Source organism: Geospiza fortis, unplaced genomic scaffold, assembly GCF_000277835.1.
Source record: "Geospiza fortis unplaced genomic scaffold, GeoFor_1.0 scaffold53, whole genome shotgun sequence".
Taxonomy (NCBI): Eukaryota; Metazoa; Chordata; class Aves; order Passeriformes; family Thraupidae; genus Geospiza; species Geospiza fortis.
Genome location: NW_005054305.1, coordinates 902,491 through 924,621, shown reverse-complemented (window position 1 = coordinate 924,621; position 22,131 = coordinate 902,491). Strand labels below are relative to the sequence as shown.

At 36.4% G+C, this 22,131-nt stretch overlaps 1 long non-coding RNA gene across 1 annotated transcript in view; it reads right to left on the bottom strand.

Annotated features, from left to right (window-relative positions):
* Positions 1 to 7,615: 7,615 nt before the first annotated feature.
* Positions 7,616 to 22,131, bottom strand: part of LOC102040025 — a 22,956-nt gene continuing 8,440 nt past the window's right edge. Inside the window, exons 2-3 of the long non-coding RNA XR_265271.1 lie at positions 8,616 to 8,855; positions 7,616 to 7,693 (exon numbers count right to left, since the gene is read on the bottom strand). This is a non-coding gene — a long non-coding RNA (uncharacterized LOC102040025). The remainder of the gene's footprint in view (positions 7,694 to 8,615; positions 8,856 to 22,131) is intronic.

The window sequence follows — 22,131 nt, the reverse complement described above, 5'->3', positions numbered from 1 at the left end:
ATCTTACTTTTATATGTATGCATGTTTACAAATGCATCCTGCGCACCCTGTGCTCTAAATGTCTTCTCATGTTTATCTTTAAGTGCTCTCTATAGAGTATTTTGGATATATTCTGCAAAAGGTTGCCATCTGTCTTGTCAGAAATATGGTGTCTGAAGTAGATGATGCCATTGGTAGATATTGTTACTTGTCTTTTGGGACAAAGCAGGACTGTGGGAAGGAATTCACAGAGAAGTAATGCAAGTAAACCTATTAATTCCAAAGCTTTATAACCAGTTTAATCTATACAGTTTCAATTTTTTTTCACTTGCAAATTTACTTCCATCTTTGAAATACTCTAAATCTCTATCCTTATTAACCTTTTTGCTTATTGGTACAAAATTCAAGGTCATTTAAGACAAAAGGGGAACAGTGAAATGTCCAGCTAAGAAGCACAGAAGAACACTTCTTCTTCAAGGCTTCTTTGTCCATAGCACAGTCCATCCATCCATGCTCTATGATATGACACCTAGTGAACAGCAGCACTTTCCCCACAAGGGGAGAAATAAAAATGATGTCTGCTTTCTTCAGAAGTCCATGGGCCATTTTTAACACTCGCCATGTCTGACAGCCAGGAACCTGCTTTGTGAGTGGCTGCACACATCTTGCTCTACTGCTCTCCATTATCATGCAATGATCTGCACAAGAGTTTAATACCAGGCAGACAGAAACTTGAGCAAGAATTGTCTGTACATCACGTCCCACAGGTGGCTTTGTGCTGACCCTATACAAAGACATGATGGTAAAAGAAACAGTCCAACACCTTTGGTGTTAGGTAGCAGGCAAGTACAACCATGGAAAAATCAAAGGATCTTAAAGGATCGGATATGTAAAGTTTTACATCTACACTTCAAGGCAGTCAGTCTGCCAACATTTCCTTCAACATCCCCAGAAAGAAATAACTTTTAAAGTACTATTAGGATGAAAGTAAACTGGGTACTTGTTAAGACAGATCACTTTCTTGATTTCCTTGTGTCTTCTTATTGAAGATTGACTTGGACTTCAATGTCTGTCAATGTATAAGTGGGGGAAGATCACCCTAGCTCACACAGCCTGGAAGTAGCTGGACCTATATGCCCTGTCTATTTTACAAAGAGGACTTACCTGCAGTAAAAGGAGGGATTCAAGATTTTGCCCTAAATTCTTGCAGGATTTGTGCTTCAGGAGTTCTGTAAAAGCTAGCGCAATTAAACTATTGCAAGTGACCTGCCTGTACAAAAGCTGAGTTCTAGAATTTCTACAGGTTGACATGTTTTATGCACTCAGTGTTTTATATAGCCCAGCATAGTCCATAGTTAATTTAATAAATAACACACATAGTATCAAGTTAAACACACTTAAAATTTTGTAAGTTGTGGTCTTTGGTACTGTGTGATGTTAAAAGCTGTGAGAAATCAAAAAAAAAATTAACATGAAAAGGCAAAGAGAAAGCATGTAGGAAAATCCTAAGCCAGTGTTCTCTCAGATAGTATGTTAAGATTTTGTTTGGTATGTTCTTTGCTGCAGTGTCCCAGTGCATGACAGATAGGGAGAAAATTTAGAGATTTTATGGAAAACTGAAAACATTTGCATATCTTTTTTTGGATACCTACAATTTTTTTTGCTGCATCTTCTCTCATGGTAAATTTAGACAGTTCTGTTATGAGGGTGTCCAACATGTTAACCTTGATCCTCCCAAATCTCTGCCTTTCATCACGTTCATCAAGTTGTTCTGCCTGTTTTTCCAGTCACTGCATGTTTCAGTGTGCAAGGTTCCCCATTGGTACATGTATGGGAGAGAATACAAGAGGCAAACATCTCAAGATATTTATGTACATGATATTTACTATGGCTAAATGAAAACAATCTCTACTGCAAGAAGATGGACTGAATGTTTCTTTTTCCAAGATTTTGTATGCTCTGCTGGGCATGAGATGTGTTTAAAAGTGCTCACCCTGAAACAAAGAACTACTGGTTGCTGACCCATGCACTCAAATCACCAGGATGTTTTTCATTGAAAAGTTTAGAAGTGGGAAAGTGATTTTTTTCTTAATTACCAGCACATCAGAATGTTTTGGCAATATGAAAAACATCTCAATTAAGCCAACAGCTTTTCTTGAGATTTTGGGTGCATAGTTAAGCAGATTGTAAGGCTGATTTGACAAGTGGCAGTACTAACATCAGTTTATTTTTTCTTCACTTGAATAAAATTCATGGGAAAATTTATTAATAACCTGTTAAAATCCAGTGGGAAAATAATTTTCTCCATGGCTTCCTATTTATAAGTCTAACTCACCACAGAATGCTTCAGTTTTAAATTCAAAAGTCACCCATTTTCTTTATGTACAGTATTTTTGGCCAATGCATCAAAGCCTATAGATTTCAATAATTATGCACTTAATGTATGCTGCAGCTCCAAAACCCATCCCGGTATCTTGTTCTGTGGTCTTCTAAAACTGCCTTTAAAATCAGTGCCAACTTGTCTACAAATTCTGCACTCTCAAAACATTTTGTGTCGCTTTTTTTGGTAAGTCTAATTTTAAATCTTATGGTCTTTGATGGATGTACAAATTCATTTAATCAGTCAGTTATCCCGCAATATAGGCATCTGAGTCATATGCTCTCCACCAGCCTTTGCTTGGTTAAACACCAGATGGATGAAACAGCTGTATAAATCTTTAATCTTTGTGACAGCCTTTCTTTCATTTATTTTTTGACTTATGTGGTTAGTTTCACTTGTGTGTTCTTCCAATTAGGGAGTTAACCAATCTCAGTCATTCAGATCTATTTAACACACTTTGTCTTTAGCTCAGGAAATTTTACTTTTACATTGATTTTTCAATTTACACATTAAATATTTAGCCTCCGTTTGAAGTAATATTGATGTCATTGATATTTCTGTTCATTATCTGTTAATCCATCAATGTTAGTGATATAATTAAAATCACACATTATCATGACAGTTGGTTGTTATGTTCTTGTTCTTTGGAACGGTACTTTCTTGTGAGATAATCCTCTACCTCAAAACTATTAATTTTCTAATCAATTCCACTTTTTTTCACACCACTCTGGTTTGCAGTTGCACTATTTTTGTAATCTCACTATTTTGGCAAAACAATATAAATCTAAACGGAGAGACAGTGGCAGAACTATTTGTTGAAATGTACAGCTTTTGAAAGGGTTAAACTTAGCTTTTTTTATAGGTTACTGTAATTTATGGATATAACTTTTGAAATGCATTTGAGCTCTCTCTAGAAGAATAAAATAATACTGCGTTACCATGATTAAAGGACATGATTGTAAGAGAGCATGCACTAAACACTGAGGAGAATTCCTAAACAGGTTTAAAGACACACCTAATGCATTTTGTCTCTGTGATCCAAAGACTGCAACATGGGAAATTTTGTGCAAAGGTAGGGACTTTTTTAATGCATTTGAATATTGAAAAGACATAGGAAGAGGTTGGAAGCTGCTTTAACCATGCAGCTTAAATAGTCAATAGAAAAATTCCCCTGTAAGAATGAATTTTGTTTTTTTTAAGGATAAAAGCATATTCAGATGATTGGTCTGGTTAGAGTAGAATAAAGACTAAATTGTTTGTTTCCCCCACCAAAGAAGGTCTTGTTTTGTCCAGGATTATGCTAACACTGTAATAATTTTTCTACTTAAGCAAAAGAGGAATGGGAGGCAAGTGGTGAATATCAATGCTGAGTTAGGAAAGGCTGTTGTGGCACCGTCATTCTGTAGAGTGCACCAGAATGCTTTGGTTAATTTTACCACTCCATGTAGTAATGTAATTTCTGAGTTCCAAAAAGATTCCTTTCTGGGTCATCCAGGGCACAACATAAAAATCCTGACATTTTGCAATCAGAAAAGAAATTTGCATAGGGAACAGAGTGGGAATAAACAGCAATTGGAAAATCAAAACTCTCATAACTGTTATGAAAAACATGCTTCTAGAATATAATAAATAAATCTATAGCTCCAGGATACCACTAGAGATGCTGAGAGGACAATGAGACCCAACAAGCTATTTCATGACCCTGAAATTCTTTAATTCTACTAAGTCCTAAGAGATGCTTGAAATGATTTCATCCTTTACATTTGCTCTTGTGTTTTGAAAGCCTGTGGAATAGGATAGGAGTTGGGAGCATCTATTCAACTAGCCCTCTTCTGCATGTGAATAATATACTGTGTAAGGACGAAACTGAGTGCAGTTGTAAGGACACATGAGGTTTCTCCCTTCACCTTGACATTTCAAGGATATGATTTATAACAACCTCATCATTTCAAGGTTGGAAGTTGTCAGAATTCATGCTCCCTTCTTGATGGCTTTTCAGCCCTGCGTGCTTTTGTTCTCATGTCTCATATTCACACTCACGGGAGTTTAATCAAAGGGAAAGGAATCAGAGTGACCACAGTGTAAAGTAATTTTGTTCAGAGAAGAGACTCTTGGGGATTTCTTCTTTGCAAGGTGGCCCAAAATACAGAGTGGTTCATCTCCCTGTATAGAAATATAATCTCACATAACCAATGCTTTGATGTGTTTGAACCATTTCTGAAGTATTTCTAAGCATATTAGCTATGAAATATGAATGCATTCTCAATATAGGGAAATAACCTTGAAATTCAACTATATTATTGGAAGAAAGGCTCTATTCTTCATTCCAAATAGGTGTATAAGAGTATTTAATGTAAGGAGCATTTCTCATTTCAGCTCTATGGAAACATAAATTGCCTATACCTGTATAGAAACCCCCCTTTGAACTTCCAGCTTGATATCAATACCCATTTTGCTTGCAGTGTGATGCCAGTTGCATGTCCCTTGTTTATTTTCCTCGGTATCTGCATGCAAAAAAATTCCTTCCTATCAATATTAGTTATCCACATGTAGCCAGAAGAGATTGGATCTCACCCCATTACAGAAACATTTTTCAAACTGTTATAGCTATGAGATGAAATCTCATTTATTTTATGGCCACAAATTCCAACAAGGAACAGGAATAATTTCCTCTTCTTGGAAAGAATTTCTAAGCCTCTGAGACAATGCAACACTGTCTTTCCCAAGAAAGGTAGCTTAAAAATTCTTAAAGAACTTAACTTAAAAGAGGTTTAAGTGTCTTTTAAAATTGAATATACTGTTGAGGGTAGATATCAACATGTCTGGTCTTCTGTTGCTATGGAACTAGGAAGAAACTGAAATGTCTCCCTTTACTTGATTTCACTGGTGTAAGAAAGACAGTGACATATAGGAAGACACTTTCTGCATTAAGATTTCTAGAATTTTCCTCTTTTTCTCTGTGTGGTTTGAACTGATTATTGCTGTCCTGTAATTCTAAAATACATAGCATGACAATTAAATATTTCATAAGATTTAGGTAATCTTCATTAAGCAAGACAGACTTCTGTATTCTGCTCCACACAGAAAGATGTACTTGATATTCAGTAATATTTTCTCTGCATATTTTCTGCTTTTAAATCTTGAAACCACAATGAAGGAATCAGCATTAAATATGTTACTAATAATCCCATCATGATTATCTTTGGACAACATAACTTTTACAGCAATCATATATCATTCTCGATATTTTTACCCTGGAGGTTTGGGGGGCTTCATTTCAAGAAAACTAAAATCCAAAACTCTGATATTATGTCCAGACAGACAGGAGAATTAAATTCACTTTTTTTCAGGATTACATTTTGCAGGAGTCAATCATGTTTATTATTAGCTACAAGCCCCATGGCAGATGTCCAGAAACTGCAATCTGTATTTTTTTTATTATGTATGTGTGCATCTACATATACGCGTTTTAATTTCTACATACATACACACACATATAGTGTAGGCACCTACAGGCTTTTATGTGAAAACATTCATGACTATGATTTGCTGATTGTTTTCAAAGACAGTGCAAAAGATTCACACCAATATTTTGCCATAGTTTCCTGAACACATGCATTTGTGAAAGTGTTGCTGATAGAGGTCTTGGAGCAAGCCTCTAAGCCACAGACATATCAGTATGCCACAGCTGGAAGAATCGTTTCCATAGACACTCAGCATTAAAATAAAACAACTTTATTCGGAAGATGGAATAAAGCATTGTATTCCAAAGGAATTCCTTGGAGAGACACTTCATATTCTAGTTTCAAGGAAGTAGGCTAGACAACAGAACATCTTATTTGATAATCTTGTGCATCTTTGTGAATCTGAGAGCACTGCAGTTCAATAGTGGGACAGCAACTGTTTCATTTGCCATGAAATGTAAGGTGGATAATTCTATACTAATGGGCAAAAAAGAGAAGAAAAGTCTCAGTGTTAGTTTGGTCCTGGAGTTTTTGCTGTAATTGAGAATATGTTGAAATGAAACACCTCAGGAGTCCTTGGATAGCTTCAACACAGCCTGTTACCTGATTGTCTTCAACTGCTCATCACCAGAAAAAATCACATATTACATAAAAATCACGTTTATACATTGAACTAAGCTTGTGTTTTGTGTGAAGGTCTGTCATCGTTTGCTTGCTCTGTTTCCCAGAGTTTCATGATCAACTGATTTAAGCCATTTAAGATCCACTTCTTATGCTAAAGAATTTAGTTCTCTAAATTTTTGTTGCACATGTAAAGACAATAATATCCACCTGTGTGAAAGTATCTGCCTTGTACAAAGGCAAAATCATCCTGCTCAAGGAATATGATGTGACAAATATTACTGTTTACCTACAAAAGACACTGTTTTCCTATGAAATCAACAGTTAATACACTCAATTTCTTGATACATTTTACAAATGGGAGCAAAGTATTACATGATAGACTACCCATATTTGTTGCTTATTTTCTCTTCTGTTACTTCACATTTGGTTCTATAACTATCCTAAAACATATAGCTTACATCAATTTGATCAGTATTTTGAGAAAATGTATTTTAAGATAAAGATTAATTTGTGAAGGAATGATTCAGCTAGATAGAAGCACGCATGTGGTAGGAGTGCACAGAATTCACGGAAAAGTGGTGGCAAGCTACCTGAAGTCCCTTTGTAGTACAGCCAAATGGACAGACTACGCATCATTGTGAGACCACTTCACAGAGACAGAATATGCATTTGAAAATAAACATGACTAGCCCATATTTAGCAACAGCAATCTTATCCACACCCCCTTTCCTATAGCCCCACCACATTTCTTCAGAGTTTGTTTTTGCTCTAGTCAGTGGTGGGCTTGCCCATGGTACAGTACACCAGCCTTATCTTTCACTCTGACTGTGAAGGTCTCTCAGTGATGATAAGGAAATCAAGAGTAATTTTTCAAAAAGTAAAACATTTGAAACATCTTTTAAAGAATTCATACTCTTAGCTACAGTGGTCAGGCTCATCTTTCAAAAATATCTTGGTCTCAGTTACAGTTCCTCAGACCTGCTGAGTCACTGCAGATAAATCTCTTCAATAATCAGGGTTTCATGAAAATAAGGTAATGATGTGAATTTGGTTTGAGAAGTATTTTTTGATCTTCTGAAGAAAGGTGTTCTCTAATAAGAAGAGAGTTTATTATTCAGAAAGAATAATATTCTTTCCATCTAGCAATATTCTTGAAAATTTAAAGAAACTTTCAAGACCTGCCTTCTTATAAGTCAGGAACAGAAAGTCTTTCTCCTTTCCCTTGTTTCATCTTGCCTTTTTGAGCCTGTAAGGACCAAAACAAAAACAGGGTAGACCATGACATCCACAGATGCTGACAGTCTATTCACACAGGACAAAGCTGATGAAGAGGGGAGACAAAAGGACTTCTGGAGAAGCAAAGTCAAAAGTCAAAGAGATCAAATAAAAACACACTGCTGCTCAATCCAGCTAAATAAATAACAGCAATATGTATGACAGATAACACCAGCCTGGACAAAACAAAGAGTGACATTTTTTCACACCTTGTTTTTTTCAAAACTCACTTCTCCGCCAAAGCAGATAACACTCCAACTGAGAAAAAATGATTTGCCATGAGTCTTGACAACATGGAAAGGGATTTTACATGGAGAAATTCTTGGCAGAATCTCCTATTTCCGCTTAAAGAATATTACTTGGCTCTAGACTGAGATGATATGGATGAGGGCAAGATAATGAAACAGTAGATGATAAAGGAGGAAAAGGAGAAACACTGGTTTTTTTTTACTTCAAAGGAATTTTTGTATTACTTATATATTTGCAATTGTACAAGTTGTCTGCTTCGTAAGTAACACATATACATTAAATAAACTTTTTATGTAAAGCAACTAACACTGATCCACACTTTATTAAAAGACATCTTCTTAATTTTTTTGTCCGCTTCTAAAATGGAGGAAGTGTTAGTCTGTAAGGTCTTTAGGCCATAGGCTGGCCTCTCTGTCCTTGCTGCTTAGGGAAAGCCACACAAAAGCCAAGCAGTATTTACTGTGATAAGGTCTCTGAATGATACAGAAGAAATTGTTCACTCAAAAAGAAGCAAGCAGTACATACACAGGATTATTTTGTAACCATTATTTAGGCTTCAATTCAGCAAAGCACTTGCATATGTGCTTTAAATCCATTAATTGCTGTTAATTAGTTGAGACCCTCCTGTAATATTGAAAGCTTACCTTTAAGGATACACTATTCAAATTCTCCACAATGTAGAATGAATCAGACTTTTTCATGGGCTTCATTTTCTGTCTTCTCTGGCTTTTGTTATTTCACGCTGTGAATGAGGACTGTTGCAGCATGCTAGACATAGAAAGAGTCCATAACCTGCACCTTTCAGCAATCGCCTTCAGTTTTATTGTTGAATTTCTGGTTTTCAGTTCTGTGAAGTGCCTGTGCTGGGCTAAAATTAATTGTGACTGAAAAAGAATGGCATTTTCAAAGTTGTTATGACAATCTGCTTCCTTCATTGAGATGCATAAGGCCTAGATATTCCATTTTTTTCCAAGGCCACTTGTGTAACTCTTGGCAAATATATTGGCTATGTGGTGGATGACTCAATTGTCCTGGAATAAAATACTGCATTGACAAATCTACTGAGTGTCACCAAGTAAGCAATATTCATTCTTAAAGCAGGCATTTCCTGCCAAATCCTCAATCAAAATTATTAGTTATAGTTAATAAAAGCAGTTCTATGGGAACTTAGTTACCATTCTCCATTTTCAACTTAGAAAGATTTTGAGTCAAGAGATTAATTTTATGTATTCCTGAGAACCTATCACCGATAGGTCAGATTAACATACTGGTCAAAAGTTTCTGGTTCTTCTGAAAGAAACACAGCTCTTTCGAAGACCAACTTTCCATTCAATTCACTTTTTTCCTTTATTCTTTGAAGGAAAGGAGCTCTAAAAAACTCTATTAGTGATTTTCCTTACTTCAGTTCAAGCATATGTGAGCTGAAACATTAAATTGGAAGCATACACCATGAACAGAAAGAAATTTTCATTATTTCTCAGTGCTATCTATTAAAATACAGACTTGATTTCTATCAGCCACAGTTTTCTGGGGGGCAGAGGCTTGTCCTTGTCCGCTTTTCCACCAGAATAGGCATGCTACAAGAACTTTATAAATACTGTACTTCTTCTAAAGCTAGAACGCAAAGCAGTGCCTCAATAGCTCCTGTGAAAATACAAACCAACTGTTTGCACATTGTTTAACTTACTTTTTCTTTTTTAATTTTTCCTTTTTAATTTCTCCTCCTTCATCAAAGTCATTTTTTCCAGACAATAAAGTAGACATTGGTAGATTTGGATTAAATGATGGCTACATTTGGTGTTTTAAATAGCAGTCAGATCTGGATCCATTGTTAGAGCCGATAGGAAGAGGCAGAAGGATGGAGAGTTTCACTAGGCTGCAGCAACCAAGCTAAAGAGATGCCAGGGACAACCAGGGAGAACAGAGGAGTGTGATTTTTGGATAGACTGAACAAGAATAGCCAGACAAGGACCATGTCAAATCAGGACATAGTGCGAAGAATGAGAGTGAGGACTGAAGGACTGCTGAAACATGGAGAACTTGAAGTCACTGGGTGACCAGACAAGTCAAACAAAGACCTGGAAATTTGGATAAGACTTGGAAGGAGTCAAAGAGTGAACTTCGGAGTGGTAGGGATTGAGCTCTCCAGGATAATGGAGGGCTTAGAAGGGAAGGGTTTGGAATTGAATGAAGCATCTCTTGTCAGGACAAGCCTAAAATCAGAACGAAATAGGGGATAAGAAATCTCTAAAAGGCAACAATATAAAAAGCATAGTTTTCCTGCTAGCCAGTTTTATTAGGTCCCTAACATACAATGACAACTGCTACCAAAGCCATAATATGTACAGACTATAGCTGTCTTTGGAGAGATACAGGCATAATCCTAACAGGTTTGAGATGAAAGGTTAAATGTTGGATGGACTGGTGAGCAGGTGCAACCATGGAAATGTGGAATCCTCCTTTTGTGATTTAAAACCAAATGATAAAGCAGCCTGACTGGAATTGGATACAAAAGCAACTTAATCACAGATAAATTCAATTTTAAAAATTATTGTACTTCTCTGCTCTGCAAGTGGGATAGCATTGTCCAAGAGAAAATTTGACTGAGTTAAGCTAGATTCTAGCCATGCTATGCACAGACCTGATCCAGGCTTGGAGTTCTTTGGGTCTTCTCTTCATGGTAATCTGATGACCATCAGTTATCTGATTTGAGAGACAAAATCAAATTCTTGATTGTCTCTATGAAATTTGTGCAATGTCCAAAAACTGTCACCTTTCTTGGTGCTCACAATCTGCTTGCCTCAAAGACTACACTACAAGCATTATGTTGCTTACTCTCTTCTGTCCTTAAAAGTAAGTTACTCCCTTATCCTGTTAACGAAAGTCCATATGTTAATATTATGTCAACAGGATCTAACCTGTGTGAACTGCTACACTTCCACTTTTTGTTTTGTTGACATGCCCATAAATATCCATACAGATTAGTTCCATGTGTTGCCGTTTCTGAAACTATATATGCACATTGAAACACCCTCCAGATCTTAATATCTGAACTGAGTGTTAATGCCTCTAATATAAGAATTTGTCCAAGTAAATTTACTCATTACAAATGTGGCATTATTCACATAATTACAATTATCTAGTTACTTGCAACCTCATTTATCATTCTCAGTGCTGTTGAGCACCAGAGTCAAGATTAGGTCTTTTGTGGAAAGACTGTTTTCCATCTAGTGCCCTGCCCATAGGTTGTTTTACATGTATTTTTGTACACCTGTCCTACTGCAAATCTCCTCACCACTCATTTTCCAGCAGTCTGTTGTGAGAGTCATGGCAGCAGACGTGTTTGTGGGTGGATGGCATATGCTGGCACTACATGTAGCACGTAGCAGTCCTCTAAGCACAGCAAAACAGATTTGGTATGTCATGATGTCTTTTTTTGACCTTGGTGGCCCAGATGGGTTACCCAAATATTTCCATCTGCATTTTTTCCTTTGTTTAATTCATTCCCACGCAGAATTGGCTGGCATCCAGGAGCTGATATGGACCTACAGTGTAGTCCTGGCAATTGGGGCAGTAACTAAAGTGGTTATTCTGTTCCTAGTATTTCAGTTGCTTTAGGGATGCCAGGCGTTTCAGATCTCTTTCTTTTGAGCTGCATGGCTAGCTTCTCATCCCCAATATCTATCTGGGGCTTCAAAATCCCAGTGATTTTCTTCAGATTCCATCAGCACCCTGCAGGATATTTTGTACTCTACCAGCATCTCAGATATGGCACTGGGTCACAGCTGCACTGCAACTTGTTCCACTTTTTGAAAGGCTTACTTTTATTTAACTTTGATTTGTGCATGGGTCACTTAAGCTTGAGGTGATCCTCTCTTGTTACTCTCTTGTCCTTTGGGGATAACTAAAGGCCGTATCCTAACATCTTTTTCAACAATGCCTAATGTAAATTAGGCCTCATTTGGTGGAAAATAAGAGTGATTTTCTGCTGCATGCAAGGCTGAGGGTTCTTGAGATTTCTGTGAGACAAAGAGAGGGGTTTGAGTTGAGAGGAAAAGGTTAGATCAGGTGTAGTGCCTCAAAGCATGGGTATTTAAAGTCAGTACTCTGATTTCAGCAAAGTGATGCATAGGGGAATTCTCCCCTTCCTTTTCTCCACATCATGCAGGAGAAGTTCCAGTTTCTTTATCCTTTTGAAAACATAATTGTAACCCTGGAAATACAATAGCCTAATTACCATAAGGCTATTTGTTAATATGAAAATTATATTAGGCATATGGGATGTTTTAGGCTGTATGGCAAATAGTCAAGTGCATTGAGGGTGGCTGGGCAGTGGAACAGGCTCCACAGGGAAGGGGTCGCAGCACCAAGTCTGACAAAGTACAAGAAGTGTTTGGACAATGCTCTCAGGCACGTGCTGTGATTCTTGGGATTGTCTTGTGTGGGGCCAGGACTTAGACTTCAATGATCCTTATGGATATTCTATGATTTCAATTAAAAATTGGCAGTATTACATTGCACTTTTTTTCCAGAGGATATATTCTCACAGTTGAAACTGACTGCAGACAAAGCATCATATATGGATACCAGAAACCTCAAACAGCAAAAATATAGCTACTTTGAATCACTGACTGTGAATGCTACAGCAAAGGAAATTTTTCTTAAGAATTTCAGACAGTAACCAAAGTTTTGGAAGAGGAAAAAACTGAAAAAAGTACTGTTTACATCAGCTGACATGCAAAAGACATTTTGCCTGGTGAATTTTAAGCATGTGTATAAAGAAAAGTTTTACTCAATTTTGGCTCCAGTATTTCCTCAAGTATGTGAGGGTTTTTTTTGTAGTCCAAAATTTATTAAAAATACAGACTCATGCAAGCCATTATTAGACATCAGAAAAACAGGAGGTTTTGCTCTTCAATAAAACTGGTGACAATTTCAATTAGATTTCTCAGGCTTTTCTTCCCAGAGTCATAGTGTTGAAGTAAAAAAAAAAGATTGAATAGTTTATTGGATTCAGCTACCAGATAGCTTTCAGTGTGTCAAAATAGATTTTTAAAGTGCAGAAAATAGAGAAAACCCGATGAGAAAATGATGAAATTTTTGCTATTATTGATATTGTAAACCCATAGATTTGCCACATGTTCAGTATAGGTTGGTTGAAAGTGTGAGATATTTTCCCTGTGTGTAGGACTGATCAATTTATCATTGACCAAAGGCAAGTGCTTTTGACCCAATGTAGTAAGCAAAATGTTATCACTCATATTTAAATTATTAGGTGACATTTCAATGTAAGAATGTTTTCACACAGAGTCCATTATGAATAATATGGTTTCTTCATATCTTGAAAGGAATGTTCTTTAAAGCAGGTTGATGATTTACTTTGGTCAGTAATTATTGTAATTTCCTAGTGACCTTCAGTAAGGGTATCACTAGTGGCAGGTGACAATTCTTAGTAGTGAAAAAACACACAGGTTTTAAAATTCCTTATCAAATAAATGAATATTTTGTAACTGTAAAGGCTTGCTTGTTCCCATCAGAAAAATTTTTGACCTCTGAAAACTGATAAAAACTCTGAAATTGGAGAAATCACTGCTGCCATGAAGCAGGTGCTGCACTGTCTGATCGCCGCTGGTGTTCACACTGTTTCCCTGGAAGTCCAGACTGACCACAGAGGTGAGGAACACCCAAGAATTCTACTTATTTTTTGTTTTCTCCAACTATATACAAGTAAGGAAACATCTTTATGGCAGGTATTATAACAGTTTTAATGGAGATAAATTTAATTCCCTTAGTAACCAGCTTCTTCCTCACTCTGTACACAACATACTGCAAGACTCCAGTTCAAACTGGGAGCCAACAATGCACACTGAGTATATGCAGTAGCCAAGGGCTAAAAAACAGCCCTCCGCAAAACATATCTGCATCTCTCTGCAAAACTATGAGTGCATTCGACAACCACTAAGATTGGGACCATTTATGCTAATTTTTTTCTAAAAGCTTCTCTAATATTTCATCCTTCATTTTTAGGCCATTAAATGGGAAAAAAAATATTTGAGATGAGAATGGAAGTTCTTATTAGCATTTTGTACTTATATGCCTCCTTTTTTACAATCTTGTGCTGTCTTTGGTGTACAGAATATTTTTTTCAATTTTTACAGTCTCTGTGGTCAAAAAAAAATACACTATCTTCAGAGCAGTGTGTGAACAAACATAATGGTAAGACACTGATGAAGGAGGTTCATGCCTGTAGTTCATAAAAGCTCACCAAAACTTCTTTTTGTGATCAGCTGATTTTATTTGGAATAATTTTTTTTTTTATTTTCTTTAGAATGGAAAATTAGCCATGGTTTAGTATAACTCAGATTAAAAACTGCTAAACATCCCATAAGAATAGAAACTGGAAATTAAGGACATTTCTCTTCCACAAGAACAAACATTCCTCAAAACTCTTTGCCCTAAGTAATTGCTGTGGTTTAACCCCAGCTGGCAATTAAGTGCCATGCAGCTGCTCATTCATTCCCCCATCCTGGCACACTGGGGGTGTGGATAATCAGAAAGAAAGGGCAATCCTTGTTGGTTGAGATAAGAACAATTTAATAATAGAAACAAATTATTGCTATTATTATTGTCATTGTGGTTGTTGTTGTGTATTTGCTAATATTAATAATAATAATTGTAATTGCAAGGAGAGGGAGAGAGAATAACAGAACCCAAATGAAACAAGCGATGCACAAAAATGCTCATCACCCACTGACCAATATCCAGCCTATCTATCCCCTCTTCAACCCTCTGCCAGGTAACTCCTCCAACTTATAAATTTGGCACAACATTCTGTGGTATGGAAAATTCCTTTAGCCAGTTCTGGCCATGTGCTCTGGCCATGCTTCCTTGTGGCTTTTTATGCGGCTTCTCACTGGAAGTTCATGGGACCCTGAAAAATCTTTGACTTCAGGCAAGCTCTAGGTAAGAGCTGAAACATTCATGCGCTTTCAACATTATTCTCATACCAAACCCAAACCACAGCGCTGTACCAGATACTAAGAAGAAAATTAACTCTGTCCAAGTCAAAACCAGAACACTAATCCATCTAACCTGAGTGTACTTTTCTGACAAGGCATTCTATGGGGACATTTTGACTGAAAAGTTTTCAGCTGCAAGACTGATGAAGACTGTGAACAGTTATATCCTCTTCTGAATGCCAAATTAGTGAAGGAAGCATACAACATAGATGTGCTTGAATCTGAGTTTTCACATGATACCATCACGAGTTTGTCATGTTACTCCCTTTATGAAATACATATTTCATTCCATCAACTACCCAAAGACCAATTTCAGCTCTCCTGTTCTTGCCCACACAGTAAGTGAAAAAACATCTCTGTGGGATTAAATTAATTACGTTTACGTGCAATCTTCTCATTATTCAATTTTTAAATTTTCTAAAATAGAAAACAAGTTCACTAGATGGGAAAGACTATTCTTCAATCATGGTATGAAGTACTAATTAAATCCCTTACTGCAAATGAACAGTATTTCATTGTCTTTGCAAATGTTACTGTTAGGAGTCTATACCTGCAGTACTCAAGATAGATGTTTCTAATTCTTCCTTGCTATTTATACCAAGGCAGCCTGTGATCTTACTTTCCTTACAGCCTCCAAGATGAAATTATTTTCTGGTCATTATGAGTCAAGGTGCATTACTCACCTGGAATTTAGAGTGTTTTTCTTAATATTGTTTAATGTGCCTAAGGAATAGCTTTGCATTTATTCTGTACTTTTATTTGGATATGTCTTAGAGCCTTGATTAAGATTGATGCTCCATGTTCTAAAAATTGATCAATCATGTACAAATCTCCAGCAAAGTTTAAAATATCAAAGACAGTACCTCCGAGACTGATTATGGCCAACAGAGCAGAAGAATATGCAGAAGTTTCAGTTCCCGTTTCCTGAACACGTACATTAAGATACAGACCAGATAGATAGATAAATGAGAACCTGTGATCCACACAACACCGTTAACTTCATTCAACAGATCCTTCTGCAAGAGGGTGCATATTTAGGAATGATGTTTTAAAAATTTAGATGAACAGAGCTTGCTTCATTGAATGCTCATTTGTTCCACTAGCATCTTCATTAAAGAATTGTATTCTGTCCCAGATTAAATGGTTTTCCTTTCAATTTGAAGAGGGACTAAGAGGTGTGCAAAATTATTCCTTTTAACAGTGATCCTTTTTTCACAGTTATAAAACATTTTTCATTCAGGATTTCTGAGACAGTTTGCATGAAAAAGAGCCTAGACAGTGCTTACAACTTGGCAGATGTTCTCAACTTTTCAAATCTTCAGTTTCTGAGTCACAAAGCTGTACATACTTGTAACCTGCACTTACAAGCACCTGTTTTGAAAGGGAAATAGTATTTTTAAAATTATTTTCTTGAAGCTAATGTTCTACGGCTCTGTAGACTATGAGGGGGTTTTTCAGACTTCAGAAAAGGTAAGCATATTTAACTAATTATGGTGGTTTTGCTGAATGTCATGTGAAGGTTATTACAAAAAGTTTCTTCTTAGAAACTTAGAAACCCTTTGTTCAGCAGTACTCGAAATACCTTTCTATTCATTAATTAGTTTTCTCAAAAGATAAAGCAGACAGATCATGCAAGATTGGTATCTGATCATAGGTTAGGCTTCAAGAGTACTGGTAATCTGGATTCATATTTCTCTAGTTTAGAAGTGCAAAATTACTTAAATTTTCCACAACTGTAAATTGAAAGTCCTATTTATTTAATTCAGTGCTATTTATTTGAAAACTTTAGATATATAACAAAATTTTCATTTTAGAAGTCATGTAATAAAAAAGCTTATTTTGATGGCAAGCCCTGAATTTGTAAATCCTAAATTAAATATCCAGATTTGATATGCAGCCAAAAAGATGAATATTTCATCTGTAAAAATATACTGTATTCTACCCTTCTGAAGTGTATAAATCATAACTCCAGAGAAAATGAGAGACTTAAAATAGATTAAAATTGATGTGAGAAAAGACTTGAAATTACAAATGTTGCGCTGCCATCCACATAAGTATTTTATTTAAATTTAATTAAACCCTAAAATAGTGATCTCTGTATTTATATCAAAAGTTTATCTAAACAGACTGAAAATATATGGTAATGGTATGCAAAAATAAAGTCTACGCATTTATGGAGAGTAATGATAAAGCTCGTGAGTGAGGAAGCCGGAACACATGGAGTGAAAGATGTCCTCCCACTAGACAGTTAGGATTCAGATGCCCATTAAAATCTCGGCAGCACAAAGGAAGCAACAAGAAGTGTTTTTCTTCCGCTTCTTTACTGTGACAGTTTGCAACAGCATGGAATATTCTGAAGTGTACATTATAGAATGAGTCATTCCCGTTGACAATTTTGGCCTGGACTCCCTTTTAATGGCTTCACCACTCAGTATTTCATTTAAGATCTACCCATAAAGAGTTTGATTCATGCATTCCAAGTTACCTGACCTTGGCTTCAAGCCATTACATATCATGCTTTACCAGTACAATTAAACAGCAAATAAAAGAATCTTAGAAAAGTCAACATTAAAGGGAGCTGAGGAAAAAGTGATGAGATTAATTAAAGGAAAAACTGTTTACAACAAAATATGACAAGAGAGATAAATGAAATGCTGAGTGGTAAATGCTGATCATTAACAAGAAATTTATAAGAAAATTTGGCATATTTATAAAAATCCATAAAATAAAGGACTAAGCTATCTTTTCATCACCAGAGTAAAAGGGAAAGCAATCAAACCATGAATGCTACATGCTGTGGAATTAATTACCCACTTCTACCACCTTGTGGAGACACAATATTAAATAATATGACAGGTCTGTGTAGGAAAGGGCCATCAAGTGACTATATAATAAGCTGACACCCGACAAACATGTTTTATGAGCTATTAAACCTTCCTGTGAAGAAGGGACTCTTCAGGAGTATCACCCTGAAGTGTAAATACAGACAGCTGTGCAATCTCTACACTTATTAAGTGCTGTGGATCACTCGGCATACACTTTATTTTTCAATAATATCACCTTTGCAATTAAATAGAAAGATCTTTTAAGGGAGTGTGGACACTAAATTCTCCCACATGGAATGAGAAGTCTCGGTAGTCATCTTAGCATCATGATTGTACCTGGAAGAGATAACAACTACAGACAGAGGTAACAGGATTGACTTTTGTTTGTAAGTTGTCAGCAGTCACAGACAAAGTCCCAAATTAAGAATGAAGGGGAATTATCTCAAATGGTAGAGCATTTATTTAGCATGAGAGAGGTAGAAGGATCTATGGCCACATTCCCCAGTGTTTTTCCCCTACACTCAGCACCAGTGAAGCTGCAGCTCTAATCCTCAGTTTTCAGCCCCAAAGAAAGACATTGAGGTTCTGGAGCATGGCCAGAGAAGGACAACAGAGCTGGCGAAGGGTCTGGAGGACATGTCCTGTGAGGTGCAACTGAGGGAGCTAGGATTGTTTAGCCTGGAGAAAAGGAAGCTGAGTGGGCACCTTACTGCTCTCTACAAATACCTCCATGGAGTCTGCAACAAGTTGGGGTTGGCCTCTTCTTCCAGGTAACAAGCGACTGGACTAGTGGAAATGCTCTCAAGTTGCACCAAGGGAAGTTTAGATCAGATATTGGGAAATTTTTTTCAGAGGATGAGTGGTCAAGGAAGTGATTGAGTTCACCATCCTCGGAAAGTTTGAAAGGCTTTTGGATGTGGTGGACTAGGCCGTGATGGCTTAATGTTTGGACTCAATTATCTTGGAGGTCTTTTCCAAACTTAATGGTTCCACATCAGTGCAAAGTCTGACGCCCATATAAGCAGCAATAAAGACAACAAAGTTTTGTGTGATGTTGTGTTTTGAGAGCTTCTATTAATGAGCTGGGTTCTAAGTTCTTTCCCTGAGCTTGTTCAATGATATTATGTAAGTATGAAAGCTCAAAAACTGAATCAGTGGGAAGAGCAGGGAAAGCTGATTTCCCTTCTTTTTTTCTGTTGTCTTCTGTCTAGTCCATTATCCAGCATAGGAAAAGGCCTCATGAGCTTAATTCAAAGTTTCATCCAGTACACACCATACTTCCATTATTCTTTTCTGAGGTCAGCGTTGATTACCCCATTACACAGAAAACTGAGACTATATTACAATAGGAAGCAGTACTGATATCAGGATGGGAAGGTGGAGGGTTTTGTTTAGTTGGTTTTTAACATTGAGAAAGATCTGGTGTGGTCTCAGGGAAAGAATATGCCTTGATGACAGGTGTGCTCCTGGAAAGCATCTGGAATGAACCCAATTCATGATACCTTAGAAAACCCCGTGCTATGAACCACAGCAGGGTGAGTGGGGACAGTCAGCTAAAACACACTGCAGAAGGGCATTCTTAAGTGGAATAAAAGCTGTAGGCAAGCCTCCAGATCAGTCTTCTGGATGCCAGGAAGTTTTCAACATCAGAGATAAAATGTCATCACTACAGAGGCAGTTTCCACACAAAATTCAGGCTACTCCAAAATGCAAACACTCTAAAGATGTTAAAGGAAACCTGAATATGTTACTCCAAACTTCTAATTATCTCCAGAGCATTGCTGTTGCCAGCAGTATGATGCCCATTCCATCCATTTTAAGTTCAGTTAATATATTTTTAAAACCTACATGTATTTCTCAATACTGTTTTTTTTCTTGCGTGTTATTAAGATTTTGCTACCGATATTTTGCCAAAAGTATTTCATAAAGCAACTGCACAATATGTTCATATTCAGCATCTCTCACAAGAGACCTCTCCCCTGTGGCAGCTTTAATATGATTACATCTTTTCTTAGATTAATTAATCTATCATCTAAGTCCAGCATCATCTGCATGATGAAAGTCCTTTATGGTACCTGATTGTAATAGGTTGTGAAAATATCCATCAAGGATTTAACCAGCAGGTAGTTACTGGTTTTGTAATGCCTTTCATTCTCCTTAGGGTCTGTTGGTTATGGTGGAAGAGCCTGATATTTTGAAATTACCTTCTTTCTGATTTTTTGTATGTTTGTTTGTTTGTTTGTTTTGTTGGTTTGGGGTTTTTTGCTGTTCAATGAAGTTTGCAAAAAGAATTCTTGAAAATCATAGTTTGTTATTTTATGCCTAGCTTCAATCTCTGTATAGAATTCATATGAATAAAGGTCTATGTTTGACATCCTTCTGACAGTAAGTACAAAACCCCTACAGCAGTGTTAAAGGTCTGTGACTCAGTGAAATGGCAAGGCTAAATGTTTAAGGCATTGATCACAGCACCAAGCCTGCCTGAGCTCAAGAAACATCTGGACAATGCTCTCAGGCACATGATGTGATTATTGGAGCTGTCCTGTGCAGGGCCAGGAGCTGGACTTTGATGATTCTTCTGGGTCTCTTCCAACTTAGGATATTCTGTGACTCAGTGATTCTGTGATTTTAATCACACTGAGACCCCTTAATTCCTTCATGTTTAGGAGTTGGAAAACCATATGAATATCTTTGCATCTCTGCACCAGAGAAGAGAGTAGAAAATGATGTTAAAGAAGAAAACAGAAGGGAATATTTTATCCTTTAATATGAAGCACTCATTAGATATAAATGTTTTGTATTTTATCCTTTAATATGAAGCACTCAGATATAAATGTTTTTCATAACTTGATCTATTTATTAAATTCAGATGAAAGTCCATATTGACACAAATTGAGATGTATCTGTATCTCTCAATGTCAGAAGCCAATTTATTTCCCTAAAGCTGATATTCTACTTTGCTTAATGAGAATGCTCTTCTTGTGGATAACTGCTGACAAGCTGAGCTAATTTAAATATTCTTTAATGTATATCTGTCTCAGTGAAAGCTTACTACAAGATTTTTATCATGGAAACTATTGTAGAGGCAGTTGATAACGTTTTAAATAATATTACACAACAAAGTCACTCAGACCACCTTAGGTAATTTCTTCATTTTAACACAGAAATTAAAGGAAAAATGAAATCTATTTCTCAACCTGTAAATTTTACTACAACCAAAAATTTCTATTTAGCATTTTTCTTAGCAATAAAAAGCTTTGAAATTGAATTTTTTACAATCATAGTAGAACAACTTTATTCTGCATTTGAATGGAATCTTTGCATTGGTGTAATTGACACTCCAGGAAATTTTGAGGAGAGTACAGGTTCTTTAGACATCTCTTTCAATAATAAAATCCTAAAGATACACTTAATCTGAATAAATCAAAATAATTTTTTATTTCATTTTCCATCAAGTACGCATAACGTGGCAGTTATCCAGGAAATGAAAATGAAAATTTCTTTGGAGTATATCTATGTAAAATAGAGCCATGGATAGCATCAGTTTTCCTAGGTAATGTGAAAAAGGGATTCTTATTGTAAACTGAAAATTGAGAAGACACTTAGAAACCTGGTAATAAATAATTTGTTTGCCCTGGGGAGATTTTTGTTGTTCTTCCTGTTTGTGCCTCAAAAACCAACTATATCCAGCCTTTATATATTGACTAAACATTTAAGGAGCTGGTCTTAAAAAGATTAGGATGGAAAGTTGTTCTATTCCTATTTGCTACATCTTTTGACCAATTAGTCCGGATGATTCCTGATACTTGTAGAAATAAAATTTGAGAATCAGCATCATAATAAGTTCCTTTTCTTAAGCAGCTGTGTGTTTCACCTGTTATGCTACTGTCTCAGATGGCTTTTACAAATGAATGTCAACAAAACTGCAAGCCAACAGTCTGTTAATGGCTATTTCATCCAAGACAGTGTGAAAATTGACTTTGGTTTAGGAGTGAGTAATTAAGGAATAGAACAGGCAGAGATCAAACAATCTACTTGCTTACAGACTGGTGGACCCCAGAACAGCAAAGCAATCACACAACACAAAGATCTCTGACCTGTGTCTTCATGCAACATTTTAATTTCTAAAGTTTTCAGCCCTAAGCTATTACCTGAAAAGAAGGACTCTGGTCACATGTATTATTTTAACCTGGTGCCCATGAAAACAAGTTTTTAAGACTGCTTTATCTTTTAACACTACTAGATGCAAATTGGAGAAAAATTTAAAATTGCCTGCTAAAACCAGAAATGCCAACTATGTCATATAAGCATTTTTA